This window comes from Sus scrofa, chromosome 4, assembly GCF_054392235.1.
Source record: "Sus scrofa isolate SSC_HxYL_T2T_F1_AM1 chromosome 4, Sscrofa_HxYL_maternal_Yorkshire_Landrace_v2.0, whole genome shotgun sequence".
Lineage (NCBI taxonomy): Eukaryota > Metazoa > Chordata > Mammalia > Artiodactyla > Suidae > Sus > Sus scrofa.
Genome location: NC_139386.1, coordinates 30,544,942 through 30,561,753, shown reverse-complemented (window position 1 = coordinate 30,561,753; position 16,812 = coordinate 30,544,942). Strand labels below are relative to the sequence as shown.

Sequence of the window (16,812 nt, the reverse complement as noted above, 5' to 3'; positions counted from 1 at the left end):
TCTTTGGTGAGCTGTTCACTTCTTACTCCCATGAAGAGGTATGGTAGTAAAATAATAGACACATTGTTGACATTGGAAACCAACACTCTGGATTGGTGTTGGAGAACAGCAAATGCGCTAAAGCCGGCCCCTATATCACATCTGTGTTGATTTTTCTTGTTGAATTGGCTACCCTCTAAATGTCACTGTTAATTATTGAACACCTTTTTAATATTAGTTTCTATTGCTGCTGTAATAAATTACCACAAACATGGTTACTTAAAACAACAAAAATTTATTACCTTACAGGTCTGTAGGTCAGAAGTCTGGAATGGGACGCTCTGGGCTGGAATCAAAATATCTGCATGGCTACATTCCTTCTGGAGGCATGAGAGAAGAGGCAGTTTCCTTGTTCTTTCCAATGTTTGGAAGTTGCCCACATTCTTTAGTTCATGGTCCTCTTTCATCTTTCGAGCTGCATCTCCTTGATACTGTCTTGGCTCCCTTTTTCCCTTATGACCTTTTTGGTGACATTGGGTCCACCTCCATCACTCAGGATAATTACCCCCTCTCAAGGTCCTTAACTTAATCACATCTGCAAAGCCTTTTTTGTATGTAAGGTAACAGAATCACAGGTTCAGAGAACTGGGATGCAAATATCTTTGTGGGGCCACTATTCTACCTACCGCAACTTTTATTTTTTTTGTCTACTTTTTCTCCTGACTTTATGTGTTTTATGTGACCCTATGTTAATGTTTCTAGAAACTTTCTTCTTCTTTTCATGGGTACTTTTCCACCTGTAGCTTACACAGCTGATAATGAGTGACATTCTAGTGCTTTATTTAGTCTACTCTGCCACTCACTTTATTGATGCTGTAAGAGGTTACTCAGTATTTATTAGATGGACTCACAGGTGAAAGATTACCTTATCAAATAGATCTTGAGAATGTATGTATGTTCTTGCAAGGTGATGAGATTTCTCAAGGAGCAGAAAGTTAATGAGATAAAAGATAAGAGAAAGCTAATTTTAAAGGGAGCATTCTTATTGAGAAAGGAGGGAGACATTGGTTGCATGGTGACAAGGAAAAGTGGTATCTTAGAAACAAATGAAAAATGATACTCTGGTATGAGATAATTTTCCCCCAAAACTAGTGAATTAAGGAACCAAGGACAATATCATGAATAATTTTAGCTATAATAAGCTCAGGAATATCAGACAAACTAATAATATATTTATATGGTTAGTAAAAAATAACAGCTATCATTTGCTGGAAACTTAGTGTGAGACATGCATTGTGATAAATGATTTATATATGCAATCATAATAATAATTCTACCAACCTAGGTACTATCATTATACCTCTTTGCAACTGGGAGGCTGAGCATTAACCAGATTATGTGAGTTTCCCAGAGTCACACCAGTAATAGGTAGAGAAGAACTTGGATTTAAACCCATGTGGTTCAGTTATACTCTACAGTCTCCTCATTGTATTATACATTCAAAACCCCTGCTAATTGCCCTACTTCCCACTTTATCCTCCCTATGACCACACAGTTAAAGACAGCACATTGTGGCAAGATCAAGAGGCTTTCCCAAGGCTGCCCAGTTTTTGACAGAGCCAGAACTTAGAGCCCAGGTCCTCTGATACCCGGTCCAATGATGGTAAATCTTAGGCATCACAAGGAGACCGAAAAAAAAAAAAAAGGAAGATGAAGAAGTGAGAAAGGAAATGAAGTAGAAAAATGGGAAAAAATTAAGAAGAGGAAGGAAAAAAAATAATTTAATGTTGAATAAATCTTGATAAGTAATCATGGTGGACAGTGGTAGATGCTGCTCTGTTTTCCTGCTACCTATCTAGAGTACTCGCATTCTAGTCAACTGAACAAAATATTCCTGAGCTCCCAATATTTTCTGTTCATTCTCAGTGGGCTGAAAACTAAGCTATGTTGTTTTTACATACTCATGAGAATTGATAATGACCAAGTTGTATGGTCACGCAGGGGATTATTTAAGATCAGATTATTAAGGGCATACTCCTAAGGAATGTCTCCCTATGGAAACAAATTGGTACTACCTGGACCTTGTTTGCAGTGATTAGATGGACATAAATTTGGATGTCTTTTTCCATTAGATGGTACCTAATATTCACGCTGATGACAAGAGCAGCTCTAACCTCATCTTTGCTTTGCATCTATCCTTGTCTGCTTCTGAGCCATCTTTGGTGTGAAATGACAACTCCTCCATTTCTGGAGAGTTCATTGCTCCAGCCAATAGACAAATAATCTGGCCCATTCTCGAGACTGAAGACAGGATGACCACTGAAAGGGTGGAGAGTTAAAGGATGTATAATTTTTTCTCTCTTTGTAATTTATATATGGATAGGTAGCCCCAAACTCCTTCTTAGAACTGTCCCAGGAAGTAGTCCAGGGTGAAAACTTGTCAAAAAAGTTAACAAAAATATTGTATATCCCCTATGGCAAAACCTAAATTTAATAAGCCTCTGTAAGCAGGGTGCAGCCTGAGAGACAAACCTGTACCTCTTCCAGATAATCTGACAAGCTAGCAGTGATTCCTCAACAGGACTCTCATAAGTAACCTCTGTAGGCAACTGGCATGAGAAATTAGAGTATTTCTTTTGCCAACAAGACCAGAAAGAATGGTGATCTCAGCTTCTGTCTGATTCCTTTGTAAGTGCAGGTGGTGGCTGGAATCCAGGTTCCTTACCACAAGTACGGTCCACAATGGGTCAGTCCATCGCTGATTCTAGCACACCTCTCTGTGAGTGGTGAGAGTGGGACAATACAGACTTGGTTCTATGACTTTAGGATTTTGTGGAGTTTGACTTTAGGATTTTGTGGAGTTTGCCCCCATCTGTTGTTTGGTCATGATTGTCTTATGATCTTTCAAAGTCTCTACCTTAGAATGTGAGAAATAGGCCATTTTCAATTTCTGATTCCACAAGTCTACTTGGGGTCCATTTGAAATTTCTCCATATTCAGCTCATCTCTACACAGGTCTATCTCCCTAAAATCAAGTCTTTTTATGATCTGGCTAGGTGGACATCAAGGCAGTGGGAGTCAAAGAAGATTATGTTTTACTCATGACACATGCTCCTAAATCCATGCCAGAGGTTCTCAAGTGCAAACATGAGAGCTAAATCTGGCCTCTGAACAACACAGGATGTTTAATTTTTTTTTTTTTTTTTTTGTCTGCAGAGTTGGCATACAGAGTTCCCAGGCAAGGGGTCAGATTTGAGCTGCACTTGTGACCTACACCAACAGGTACATACAGCCGGATTCTTTAACCCACTGCACTGGACTGGGGAGATTGAACCTGTGTCCTGGTGTGGCAGAGACACCATGGATCCTGTTGTGTCACAGCAGGAACTCGATGTTTAATTTTTTAATTTAAATTTGCTATCATTCAAAAATGAGACTATAACATACATAAGTCTAGGTGTCTATTTGTGTGTTTTTTTTTTTTCTTTAAAAAATCCTGAGTGGTTTGCAACACTTGATGGGACATGTCCTCTCTGGCTCATCATTGTCCCCATTATTTTCTGTTGTCCCTCAGCATTGTAATGTCAACTGCCACAAATCATCACACATACACCTCATAATTCTCATAGTCTGAGTACGGGAATCCATAATTTAACTGTAATTTCAATAAAGCTGACTTTCTGATTAATTCCCATGTTGCGTTGAATTTCCATATGGAATAAAATGATTGGTAGAGAATTGATTATGGGCATGGAATGGACAGGTGACATTAAGCCTTATTGTATATACGTAAACAGGGCTATGAGATACTCACTGATGGAAAACTGAAGCAGTGAATTTAACTCGAAATTGCCACCATGAAGATCAATAATTATTACTAAAATGTCTTTTGATGTTTTTCTTTGATGGGACAGGGACTAAGAACATGTGGAAAATGTCTGAAACCCTATTTCCCAGACATAGGTATGGCTTATTTTTTCATCTCATGTAGTTCTGCTCAAGTATCATCAGTGAAGCCTTCTCTGGCCAGGCTGTTTAAAATTACAACACTGTTTACTCCTCAGCAGTCTGTTTTCCCCTTCTCTGCTTTATTTCTATTTCAAAGCACTTACCACCTTTTAAAATAGTATCATGTTTCAGAAAAAAATATTTATTATTTGCCCACACCCCTCATTTTAACTAGAATGTCATTTCTTTTAAGGGCATAAACTTAGAGCTGTTTAGTTCATTCCCATGACCTAGAATAGTACCTTAAATTTAGTAGGTCTTTAATCCGTATATTTTGAATGGATAGCTGTTGAATGAAGAATCAACATTTGTTGAATGGATAAAGAATGTGTGCCTCCATTTTAACTGATAATCTAAACAAATACTTTCCATAGCAGATGTTTTCAAGATTTGAGAGTTGCGAACTATTTAAAAACAGGTTAAGTTGGCTATTTGCTTAGTTGTTTTTACTATATAATATTTTACATTGTTTAAGATGAAATAAAGTTTACTCAGGGAGGTTTGTGGGAGATTTTACTGCTCTTTTCATATTTTTAAGTTTTTCTAGAAGAGTATTCCTATTCCTTTTTTGATCAGAAAAAAATCCATAAATATGCATTTTGGTGATTATTCGTAATGTTTGGAATTTGTACTGTCTGGAATAAGGACAAATCCTGAAGGCTCTTTACAAATGGGACATCCATTGTTACTAATTCAGAGTCATCTGGAATCTCGATATTTCTCATAATGGCATACTTCCTTGCTACTTATTTACCAGGGCCAAAGAATGAAATTGCTAAATTCAGAAAGCATCTAGGAAAATTCTGTATATATCCTAAAATATTATTATAAGCAAAAGTAAGCTAGTTGGAATGAAAAGGAAATGACACATTTAAACTTTTATTCCTTTGTGCTTAATTCAGAACTTTTGTTATTTTTCTAAGTTAATTTTGGCATGTATTTATTTTACTTTTATCTGTGCTTAATGTTACTAAGAACTTTGCTAAAGGTTTATCCTGATGTTGGGGGCTTTCTTTGACTATATTTTATTAAACCAAGAGAATATTTAAGATAACACATAACAATTAATATGAAGCCCTTTTAGAAGGGACAGTAAGGTAAGATGATTTATAAAAATGGCCTTAACAGTTTTTTGAGAAGATGTACATGGAACAAATAGTTCATTTCTTCTACTTGATGCATTTAAGTTGAATTTTTATCCCCATTAACCATATGGTGTATTTTAGCTTGTTCATACATATTTTCTACGACCTACATCCCATTGAAGTTGTTGGGAATTTGCAGAATGTGACCATTTAAGCATAGAATCTTTACAAATAGATGACAGGAAGCAGAAAAGAGTTTGGATCTCTCGGTTGTTAGGTAAATGTGTTTAGGTCTGAGGACAGTAGTAAACGCTTGAAGATTCTGTTGTATTTATGGCTTTTTTATTATGGATATAGAGCAATGAAGAACTCTGGCTTTGAAGTTATAAAAGTGAATCACAACTTCAAATCATTACAATTATGGGCTTAAATTTCTCTAAGCCTCAGCTTTATCATCTGTAAAATGGGTGCCATTTAATATCTGTGTTATGCATATATAATACCTACTGGTTTGTATGTAAAGTCTCTATCTTTAGTCTTCCCAAACCATATGAATTAGGCACTGACTCTGACTTTTGGTATTGATCGGGTGGGTTTCGTGACCTAAGACCTTGCGACTAGTCATTAGTTGAACCTGGCTAAGCCCGACACAGCTTCCAATACTGCATTCTTCTCGTTATACCCCACAGGAATCATCAGCACCTACCTTACAGGACCTATGGCATGCAAGAGAGAGAGAGAGAAATAAAGAGTTGGAAATAATGAAAGACCAAGAGACAATGACAATAAGTGGGAGAGCAAATAAGAAGGGATAGGTCAGTCAGGGTCTTAAGATTTCTTACAATTTTTTTCATTGAGAAATAGTTGAAAAATAACAAAGTATTGGTTTCAGGTGTACACCAAAATTCAATATTTGTATATTTGTGAAATGATCATGATATGTCTACTTAACATCCATTACCGTACATAATTATGAATATTTTTCTAGTGATAACTTTTAAGATCTATGTTCTTAATTTCCAAATATATAGTATTATTAACACTAGTTATCATACTGTACATTATATCCCTAGGACTTATTTATTTTATAACTGGAAATTTGTAGCTTTTGAACACTTTCTCCTGTTTTTCACACCTCTTTCCTCTAACAACCAATCTGTATACTCTGTATTTATGAACTCCATCTTTTGTTTTGATTTTTAGGTTCCATGTTTAAGTAAGATAATGTGCTACTTGTCCTTCTCTGTCCTACTTCATTTAGCATAATGCCCTGAAGGTCCATCCATGTTGTCTCAAATGGCAAGATTTTATTCTTTTTTGTGGCTGAATAATATTCCATTGTTTCACAACTTATTTATCCATTCATCCTTTGGTATATACATAGATCACTTCCATGTCTTGGATATTGCAGATAATGAAATGAACATGGGGGAACAGATATCTTTTTGAGTTACTGTTTTCATTTCTTTCAGATAAATACACAGAAGTAGAATTGCTGGATCATAGCATAGTTCTATTTTTAATTTTTTGAGGAACCTCCATACTATTTTCCATAAATGCACCAATTTACATTCCCTCCAACAGTACACAAGGGTTCTATTTTCTCTATATCCTTGTCAAGATTTATTACTTGTCATTTTGATAATATCTATTATAACAATCATGAGGTGATATTTTATTGTGGTTTTTGATTTGTATTTCCTTGATGATTAGTAATGTTGAATACCTTTTCATATATCTGTTAGTCATCTGTGTGTCTTATGTGTCTATTCAGGTCCTCTACACATTTTTAAATTTGTTTTTGCCATTGAGTTAATGAGTTCTTTATATATTTCAGATATTAAACCTTGATCAGACATATGATTTGCAAATATTTTCTCCCATTTGATATTGTCTTTCCACTTTGTTGTTTCCTTTGCTGTGCAGAAGCTTTTTAGTTTGCTGTAGTCTCATTTGTTTATTTTTGCTTTTGTTGCTTTTTCCTTGGAGTCTAAATATACTTCATTGATTTCAGTAAAAGTGCAGTGAATCTTAATCATGAAAGTGGAGCTGTCATATCCACATTTTACTTCTCCAAATTCAACATGTGCTCATATTAAAAAACCCTATAATTTATCTATTACAGTATGAACATTATTCTATTACCTAACTACTTTTTCTGATGCCTACCACAAAGCCAAAAACAAAACAGCAATTCAATCCCATGTTGGAGAGACAGAGTATACAAATTCACTTAGTGTAGTTTATGGTGATTTAATGGATTATCAAATGCAGTTTTGACAACATGCAGTTTTCTCCTTATGCACTTATTTTAAAACATAACCCATGTTACAAGTGATTTCATTGTGCTATTAATAAAAATGGTTTATTTTGTGTTATATTAATTGTTACATTATCTACTGTGATTCATAGATCTATGCCAATCCTTTCCATTCCGCAGAAAGCTTTACCTAGTACAGAACTGGATTGGATTTTTTTTATGGTGATAGGCTCCTTAGTCTCTTGTTTCCTAGTTTGTTCATATTAATGTAGTTTACAGTGTATTCATATTTTATATTCATGTGCATATAAGACAATGTTATTTGGTAGTTACTGTTCCCCCAACCCCAGAAACTGCAATGGACCTGAAATATGCATTCTACATTTATAATGAAAATAGCAACACATTACCAACTTGAAAGTGAATTGCCCTGGATGACTCATCAAGCAGAAAAACTTACCCGTAGAAATGCTTTGAAAGCTTTGGAAGAAAGGTGCCATCAAAATGCAAATATGTTTTCACTTAAAAAGAAAAAAATTTCTCTCTGGAAGCTGGTTTACATAGGATTTGGAGTTAACATTCCAGTTTTTCAACTGATTGAAACCATTGGCTATTTTATTTACCAATGTTCTTTGGACTTAGTACCATCTGCTGTTCATTGTTAGGGCATGCAAAATTCCTGGGATTATATATCCTCCAGCAGATTTCTTTGTTATGGTCCATTTTTGTAGGCTATTGGTTCAACTTTTCTTGGTAGCTCCAGTATTCTTTTTGCTAAAAGCTGTGTTTTGGTGTAGTTCTTCCATGACCTGAAGTACAAGTTCCTAATTTCCAGAAGAAATAAAACATATGCAGATTGTAATACCTTATTCTGGCCTTGTCAACCACATTTACCTTTTTTGCTTTTGACAATTAGATTTGTTGCTCTTCCTCTCATTTTTATTTCTTCCCTGAACTAAATCCTTTAACGTTTGTTGTTACCTAAGGCATTGTTAAGCGGTACTTTACTCCATTAACCCATTAAATAAAGTTCCTCCTGTACTTATTGCTTATTGTAATGGATCGATTGTGTCTCCCTTGTTACTCCTCAAAAAAGATGTACCAGAGTTTTAATCTCCATCCAGCATCTCAGAATGTGATGTTATTTGGAGATAGATTCTCTAGAGAGGTAATCAAATTAAAGTGAAGTTGTTATGATGGGTCCTTACCCAATATGACCAGTGTCCTTATGAAGGGGAGAAACTGGGAAACAAGGACATGCCAGTGGGGAGAACGTGATGTGAAAATTTGGAGTTATGCTGCCAGAAGCCAAGAAACTTTCAGAGGTGAGGAGAAAGGCCTGGAACAGATTTTTCGCTAGTGTCTGGAGAGAGAACACAGCCCTGCTGACAACTTGATCCCAGATTTCTAGCCTCCAAAACAGAATAAATTTCTGTTAAGCACTTTGCCAAGGCAGCCCCAGCAAACTAATACTTACTAATCCTGTTCCCATTCTATTTCTTCATGCTCTCTCCTATGTTCCCAATTCTTTGCCTTTTTTCATTGCTGTTTGTCATGGGCTGCCCTTCTCTCACATCAGCATATTCGAGATTTACCTTTTACTTAAGGTCTCGTTTCTCTAATGCCAGATTGTTCATGAAAATTTCTCAGACAGTAAGCTTATAAAATCAGGTGTATTTCCTTCCTGATGTCCAGTTTTGAGACCCTTAGCTTAATCCCAAAGAGCTAGTTGGAGGTTCTGTCCATCACCATGGTAGATAAAATCCAGAGCGCCCAGGTACTCTGAGAAGGTTCATTAAATAAGGTATTGGAAGAAGATGGGAGATATTCACATGGAAATATATGTACAGGTGTGGTGCTCTGGGCAGGTGGTAAGAAGTTGGTATCTGTGGTGAGAGGAGTGATGAGTGGGAAAATTCTCTGTTTCTAAACCAGGGTAAGTTTCCGGTTTAGAGGCCCTGGGAAAGTTTCTTTTTTATTCCACTTATTTTGGCTCTGCCCAGGTAGCAAAACCACTACAAACATGTTCTCCTATGTCTATCCTAGTTTACTTTCTTTTAATACTTTGCCTTTAAAATAAAATTTACTTGGGGGTGCAGTGTGATCTAATTTATTTTCCACAAGTATTTTTTTCCAACTCTGTTCAAATAGAAGGACCCATTTCTATTGTGCAGGGATTCTTCTAGTAACTTGGGGGTTAAGTTTATATTGTTTTAATTATTGTAACTCCATAATAAATCTGCATATTGTGCCAGGCACACCTTTTTAATACCTTTGTTTGTAAAACAGCTGTTAACTAGATGCTTATTACTCCAGATAATTTTAAATATATTTTTATCTTCAAATGTAACCTAAAAATTGATTATAGAAAAATGGTATCTTTAAGGTATTTAGCATTGTAACTATTTAATGTAAATATTTATTCTTGAGCAAAATTTTGTAAATTTATTTACACCTAATATGTTTCTTATTGAGGTCATTTATAGATACTTTTATTCTTCTTTTTCCATTAAATTAGAAGAATTGATTATTCATTTGGGAATATTTTATTTTTATTCAGATTCTTTACTCAAGGATGTTTTAATTGTGGTAATCTTTAAGTCAATTCCCTTGAGTTTTATAAGGAGAAAATTGTTGAAATAAAACCATTTTTTATTTATATTTTTTAAATCTGTATTTTATATCTGTTTCTTATTGTAATTGACTAGAACTTATTAAAAAAAGAAAGATCAGAATAGAAATTATGACTAGTATTCCTACTTGAATGGAAATTTCTTTTAACTGTTGCATTAAGCATGAATAAGTGTGAGATTTTTATCAACTGTCTTTATCATTGTCTCATGAAATGACAAAGTCATTTTCCTTTTAAGATTTTTGGCTTTGCACATTTGGGTCAATTTTGGTAGTTGATATTAGCAAATCAGTTTTTCTATCCCCACTATAAATTCTATTTTTTTTTAATTTTTTTGTCTTTTTAGGGCCACACCCACAGCATATAGAGTTTCCCAGGCTAGGGGTAGAATAAGAGCTGCAGTCACTGGCCTACTCCACAGCCATAGAAACGTGGGATCCAAGCTACATCTGTGACCTACACCACAGCTCACAGAAAAGCCAGATCCTTAACCCACTGAGTAGAGCCCGGGATCCAACCCTTGTCCTCCTGGATACTAGCTGGGTTTGTTACTGCTGAGCCACAATGGGAACTCTTAGTATTCATATTTTTTGTCACTTATTTCACTTAACAGAATGCCCTCAGAGTCCATCCATGTTGTCACAAATGGCAAAATTTCCTTCTTTTTATGGCAAAATATTCCACTGCATATACATACAAAACCTCTTTATCCATTCATCTATCTGTGCACACTTATATTACTTCCATGTCTTGGCTATAGTAAGTAATACTGCAAAGAACACTGAGGAACATCTGTCTTTTCCAGTTAGTATTCCTGTGCCCTTCAGATAAATACTCATAAGTGGAATAACTGAATCATACAGTATTGCTATTTTTGATTTTTTAAGGAACCTGTATGCAATTTTCCACAGTAGCTACAATTTACATTCCTATCAACAGTGCACAGTGTTCTCTTTTCTCTACATTCTTGCCAACACTTGTTATTTCTTGTCTTTCCAATAATGGTCATTCTCACAGGTATAAGATTCTATTCATTGTAGTTTTGATTTGCATTTCTCTGACAACTAACAGTGTTGAAAACTTTTTCATGTGCCTGTTGGCCATTTATGCATCTTCAGAAACATCATCTTCAGAAAAATTTTTAAGCATATCCTCTGCCTGTTGGATATATGAATATAACATTGTTTTTAGGCAATTTTTTGTTTTTACTATTGAGTTGAATAAACTTTTTACATGTTTTAGTCATGATGGATTTTATGTTTCTAGGAATTTAGTCATTTCTTCTAGCTTGTCCAATTTGTTGGTATATAATTTTTTCAAAGTAGTTCCTATGATCCTTTGTTTCTTTGTTATCAGTTTTAATGTATCCCCTTTCATTTTTTATTTTATTTATCTGAGTCCTCTGTTTTTCTTGGTGAGTTTAGCTAAAGTTTTGTCAATTTTGCTTATAGTTTCAGAAAGCCAGGCTTAATAGCATTGGTTCTTTTTATTTTTCTTTTCTTTTCTTTTTTTTTTTTAGTATCTAGTCCATTCATTTCCTTTGTGATCTCTGTTACTTCCTTCCTTCTACAGACATACCTCAGGAAATTTTGTGAGTTTGGTTCCAGACTACTGCAGTAAAGAGGACATTGTGCCAAGTGAGTTACACGAATTTTTTGGGTTTCCATGGGCATATGAAAGTTATGTTTACACTACATCTTTGTCTATTAATTGTGCAATATCATTATGTCTAAAAACCCCAAATACATACCTTAATTTAAAAATGCTTTATTGCTAAAAAATGCCAAAGATCATTTGAGCCTTCAGCAGGTTATAATCTTTTGCTGGTGGGGGTTTAAAATACTGTGAGAATTACTGAAATGTGACACAGAGACAGAAAGTGAACAAATGCTTTGGAAAGAATGGTATAGATGGACTTGTTCAACACAGAGTTGTCACAAACCTTTAATTTGCAAAAAACATAACTATGAAGTGCAATAAAGTGAAGCTCAATAAAATGAGTTATGTCTACAAAACCTTGGACTTTGTTATTTTTCTAGTTCCTGAGAGTATAAAGTTGTTTATTTGAGATTTTTCTTGTTCCTTGGTCTACATATTTATCACTAGGAATTTTCTTCTTGGAACACCTTTGGCTGTATCCCATAAGTTTTGGTATGTTGCATTTGTCCTATCATTTGTCTCAAGATTTTTTAAATGTCTCTCTTGATTTCTTCTCTTATCTTTTACTCAGTAGCATATTGTTTTATCTCCATGTATTTGTAAATATTCCACTTTTATTCTTGCAGTTGACTTCTAGTTTTATACCAATGTTGCAACAATGATGCTTGGTAGGATTTCAGTCTTCTTAAATTTGTTAAGACTTGGGTTGTGGCCTAACTTATGATTTCTCTTGGAACATATTTCATGTGCCCTTGAGAAGAGTGTGTATTCTGTTGCTCTTGTATAGAATGTTCTGAATATGTCTGTTAAGTCCATCTAATCTAACATGTTGTTTAAGGCCAATGTTTCCTCATTGATTTTCTGTCTGGATGATATATCCATTGGTGAAAGTGGGGTATTAAAATCCCTAACATTATTGTACTCTGTTTTTGCCTTTAGGTACGTTAATATTTGCTTTATCTCTTTAGATGGTCCTATGTTGGGTGCATAGATATTTATAAATGTCGTATCCTCTTGGATTGAGTCTCTTATCATCATGTAATGACCTTATTTGTGTCTTATTAAAGTCTTTGTGTAGAAGTTAATTTTATCAAATACAAGTATTACTTCCTCAGATTTCCATTGGTTTCCATTTTCATGGACTCTTTTTCCATCTTTTATTTTCAGCCTGGTGTGTCATATATCTGAATTATGTCTTCTGTGGGCAACATGTAGATGGGTGTTGATTACTATCCATTTAGCTACTCTATGTCCTTTGATTTGAAATTTTTTTACATTTAGTAATTACCGACACGTATGTACTTATTGCCATTTTGTTAATTGATTCCTGGCTGTTTTGTAGTTTCCTTGTGCTTTCTTCTTCTCTTGTTCTATTCCTTTTGATGATGATGTTCTACAGTGGTATGTATGCTTAGCTTTCCTTCTTTGCATATCTACTGTAGGCTTTTGCCTTGTGATTATCATGAGGCTTACATAAAACAACTTATAACAGTCTATTTTAAGTTAGTGTCAACTTAAGTTGGAATGCATCCTAAAGCTCTATACCTTTGCCCCTACATACATCTTGTTTTTAATGTTTTAATTTATATCTTTTAATATGATGTCATTAAATGATTATTATAGTTATAGATAGTGTTTTTGTCTTTTAACCTTCATACAAGCCTTATAAGTGATTAACCTACTACTTTACAACATTATTTTGAATTATACTATATATTTACCTTTACCAGTGAGATTAATACTTTCACATGTTTTCCTGTGACTTCTTAGCAAGCATCCTTCATTTAAGTTTAAAAAGGCCCCTGAACATTTCTTTAAGGCTGGTATGGTGGTGATGAACTCCTTTAGCTTTTGCTTGTCTGGAAAACTCCCCTTCAGTTAATTCTTAAGGAGAAATTTTGTTCTTTTTATAGTTACTTAGGTTACTTAGGTATAAGTCTTTTTTGTATCATTTATTTTAAATAGTTAATGAATTTGGGATACAAAGTGACTTGTTTCTATACCTTTTCATGTGTATTATCATTTTTTATCATTCTATAAATTTTCTACTGAAGTTGTTTTGGATTTTTCTCTTTGTTCTTATGGTTATAAAATTAATTTTTAGTTTCCACCATTTACGTATGCTTTATTATGTTTTAATATTTAACTTGCTCTTAGGGAGGATTGTGGATTTTAAGGTTTTATTCAGGGCTGAAGTGAATATCAATTTTAGTAAATGTCCCTTGACAAAATATGAATGTGTTTCCTTCCTTTGTAGGATAGGAAGTTAGTTATATCTTTTAATTTAATGCTATTTGAGCATAAACTTATTTCTTCCTCTGTCTCCTTTTGTGTACTTGATCTGTTAAAGATTGTAAGTTTTTTGTTAAAATCTCCTACTATAATATTTTCAGTAATGTGTGCTTTTTATTCCTGTTTGTGTTTGTCTAAACCTCAGAGGCAATAGACTGAGTGAATCACACAACTCAATACACAGTGCAGAATCACTGATGGTCCTGCAAGGAAGGCCCTTCTCTCTTTTTTTGATTTACATAGTTGTTGGTTTTACTCCTCATTTTCTATTCTACCTGTCACCCTTACCCATCCCAAATTCAATTCTAACTAGCTTGGCAAATGTCCTTAAACTTGCATATATGCTTGTGAATGTGAATTGCTTTATATACATTATTATTTTAATTTTTATAAATGGTAATGTAAATTATATTTTCACCTGTTTCTCACTTTTTCACAAAATACTATGTTCATATCACCATTAATTTTGATATGTATGCTTGGTTTTAATATAGGCTTGGTGCTCCATAGTAGTATCTACCATATTTATCCACTTATTTTCTCAACAATGGGCACACAGATCACATTCAGCTCCCTGCAATAAATCTGCATAAATTTCCTTATATATTTCCCCTTTTGGATTTTCTTCTTTGGGTTATAGAGGCAAGAGGAGGATTCCCAGATGGAAGGATATCAATATGCTTAATTAACTAGGTGGTGTCAGATTTCTCAGAAGAGGTTATACAGTCTGCATTTTCACTAGCAAGGCATGAAGATCCCCATGTCTCTAATCCCAGCTAACATTTCACCTTATCCAGCTTTCTAATTTTTGACACTCTAAATGGGTATAAAGTGATATCTCATTTTAATTTGTTTCTTATTATTAATTATTCTGATCATATATTTTAAAGTTGAGGCCTTTTAAATTTCACTTTCTATATTTTGCTTGCTTTTATTCTTTGTCTATTTGGTATTGCTAGTCTTCTTTTGTCTTGTTTGCAAAGATTCTTTTACAGTCTAGACCAGGGATCAGCAGATTTTGGTCTCTGGCCCAAATCTAAATTTTTGCCTATTTTTATAGAGCCAACAGGCTAAGAATAAAGTTTACATTTTCATATGATAGGGTAAAAATGAAAAGAATAATAATATTTTGTAACTCATGAAAATTATTTAAAATCAAATTTTAGTGTCCATAAATAAAGTTGCATTGAATGTAGCCACGCTCATTTAGTTATATATGATATATTGCTGGATTTATGCTACAATGACAGAGTTTAATTCCAACAGAAATCATATGACTCTCAAAGCATAAAATACTGACTAGCTATCCTTTTATAGAAAAAGTTTGCTGACCTCTGAGTGTTTCTAGTTGATTTCACACATTGTTAATTTTACTATCATGCTCTCTAATCAAGTCATTATTTTGATATAATCAAATTCATCATCTTAAAAAAATTTTGTCTGATAGTCTATGATTTTAAAGTTATGTTTACAAATTTTATTTCTACTCCATTGTCACAAAGACATTTTCTCACATCATCTATAGTTTTATAATTTAATTTTGCATGTATGTATTTTATAAACCACCTATTCTATCTTTTAAACCATTTATTCCATCTTTACAAATTATATTAACAAATGAGCTGATTTGAATTCTATTTAGAGTGAACCATCTTTCAACAGTGTAATAAATTATTTCTTCTTTCCCTTTAATACATTAATATATGATGGCATTTTTATCATGTATCAAGTTCCTATATGTTCAGGGGTATGTCTCTAAGCTTTCTGTTTTGATCCGTCTGTCCATTTGTCTATTTACTGTTTATTATAATAACCAGAAAGGCAAGTGTTCATTTTTACTTTTTTATGATGGTCAACTTCATTATTTGTATACTTCTATTTATTCATGTACATTTTAGAATATGTTTGGCTTTTTCTTTAAATATTCAAAATGGAATTTTTTAGATTCAGTTTAGTTTATAGATTAAGTTGGAGAGAACCAATATCTTTATAATGTTAAGGAGACTCATCTGCAGCAGAGAATATACTCCATTTATTCATACAATTATCTGCATACTTTAGTGACATTTAACATTTAAAAAGTGGAATTTTATGTATTCTCAATAAAGATAATTCCCAGGTACCTTAAATATTTGTTTCTATTGGAAAGATAAAGTTTATTATATTTTATAGTTTATTTTTGCTGTTATAGAGAATGCTATTGATTTTTATATATTGACTTTGTCTCTGGAGACCTTGCTGAACACCTACTCATACTTTTTTTTTTAATGGTCCATCTAGGCAGATGATAACATTTGCAAAAAACATTTTTATATCTTTCCTTACACCTTAGTTCATCATTATCATTGTTGTTATTGCTACTTTTACAATAATTTACAGTATGGGCCAAGAATTCTGATACTATGTTAAATGATACTCTTATTGGCTGACATCCTTGTTCTTTAAAATGGAGTAACTTCTAAGGTTTCCAGTAAGTGTACTGTTTATCATAGTTGGGTGTGTATGTGTGAATGTATACTTCAGCAGTTAAGGTGGTCTCCTTATAAGTTAGTTTGTGCTTTTTTTTTCTTATCTAGAAGTTTTTCAAAATTTGTTGTCTTTGTTGAGGCGATCACATTATTCCGCCCTTTTATGTGACAAATTACATTGTCATTTTTTATGATATTTTATTCACATATTATAAAATTCACCATTTTTAAATTGTGCAGTTGGGTGGTTTTTAGTATATTCATAAATTTGTGTCACTACTACCTCTATCTAGTTCTAAAGCATTTTAATTACCTCCACAGGAAACTGTACCCATTAGGCAGTCACTCATTGCCCTGTGCCCCCAGTCCCTGGAAACCAAGCTGTTTCACTGTCTTTATGGATTTTCCTCTTTTGGATATTTCATGTAA

The 16,812-nt window shown here is 33.7% G+C and overlaps 1 protein-coding gene across 2 annotated transcripts in view; it reads left to right on the top strand.

The window, feature by feature from the left end:
• LOC110260242 (uncharacterized) overlaps window positions 1-16,812 on the top strand; it is a 214,552-nt gene that overhangs the window by 157,946 nt on the left and 39,794 nt on the right. For both annotated transcript variants that reach the window (XR_014843490.1, XR_014843489.1), the window contains 2 exons: window positions 3,196-3,261; window positions 11,537-11,601. The gene's annotated coding sequence lies outside the window, so the exon portion shown is untranslated. The remainder of the gene's footprint in view (window positions 1-3,195; window positions 3,262-11,536; window positions 11,602-16,812) is intronic.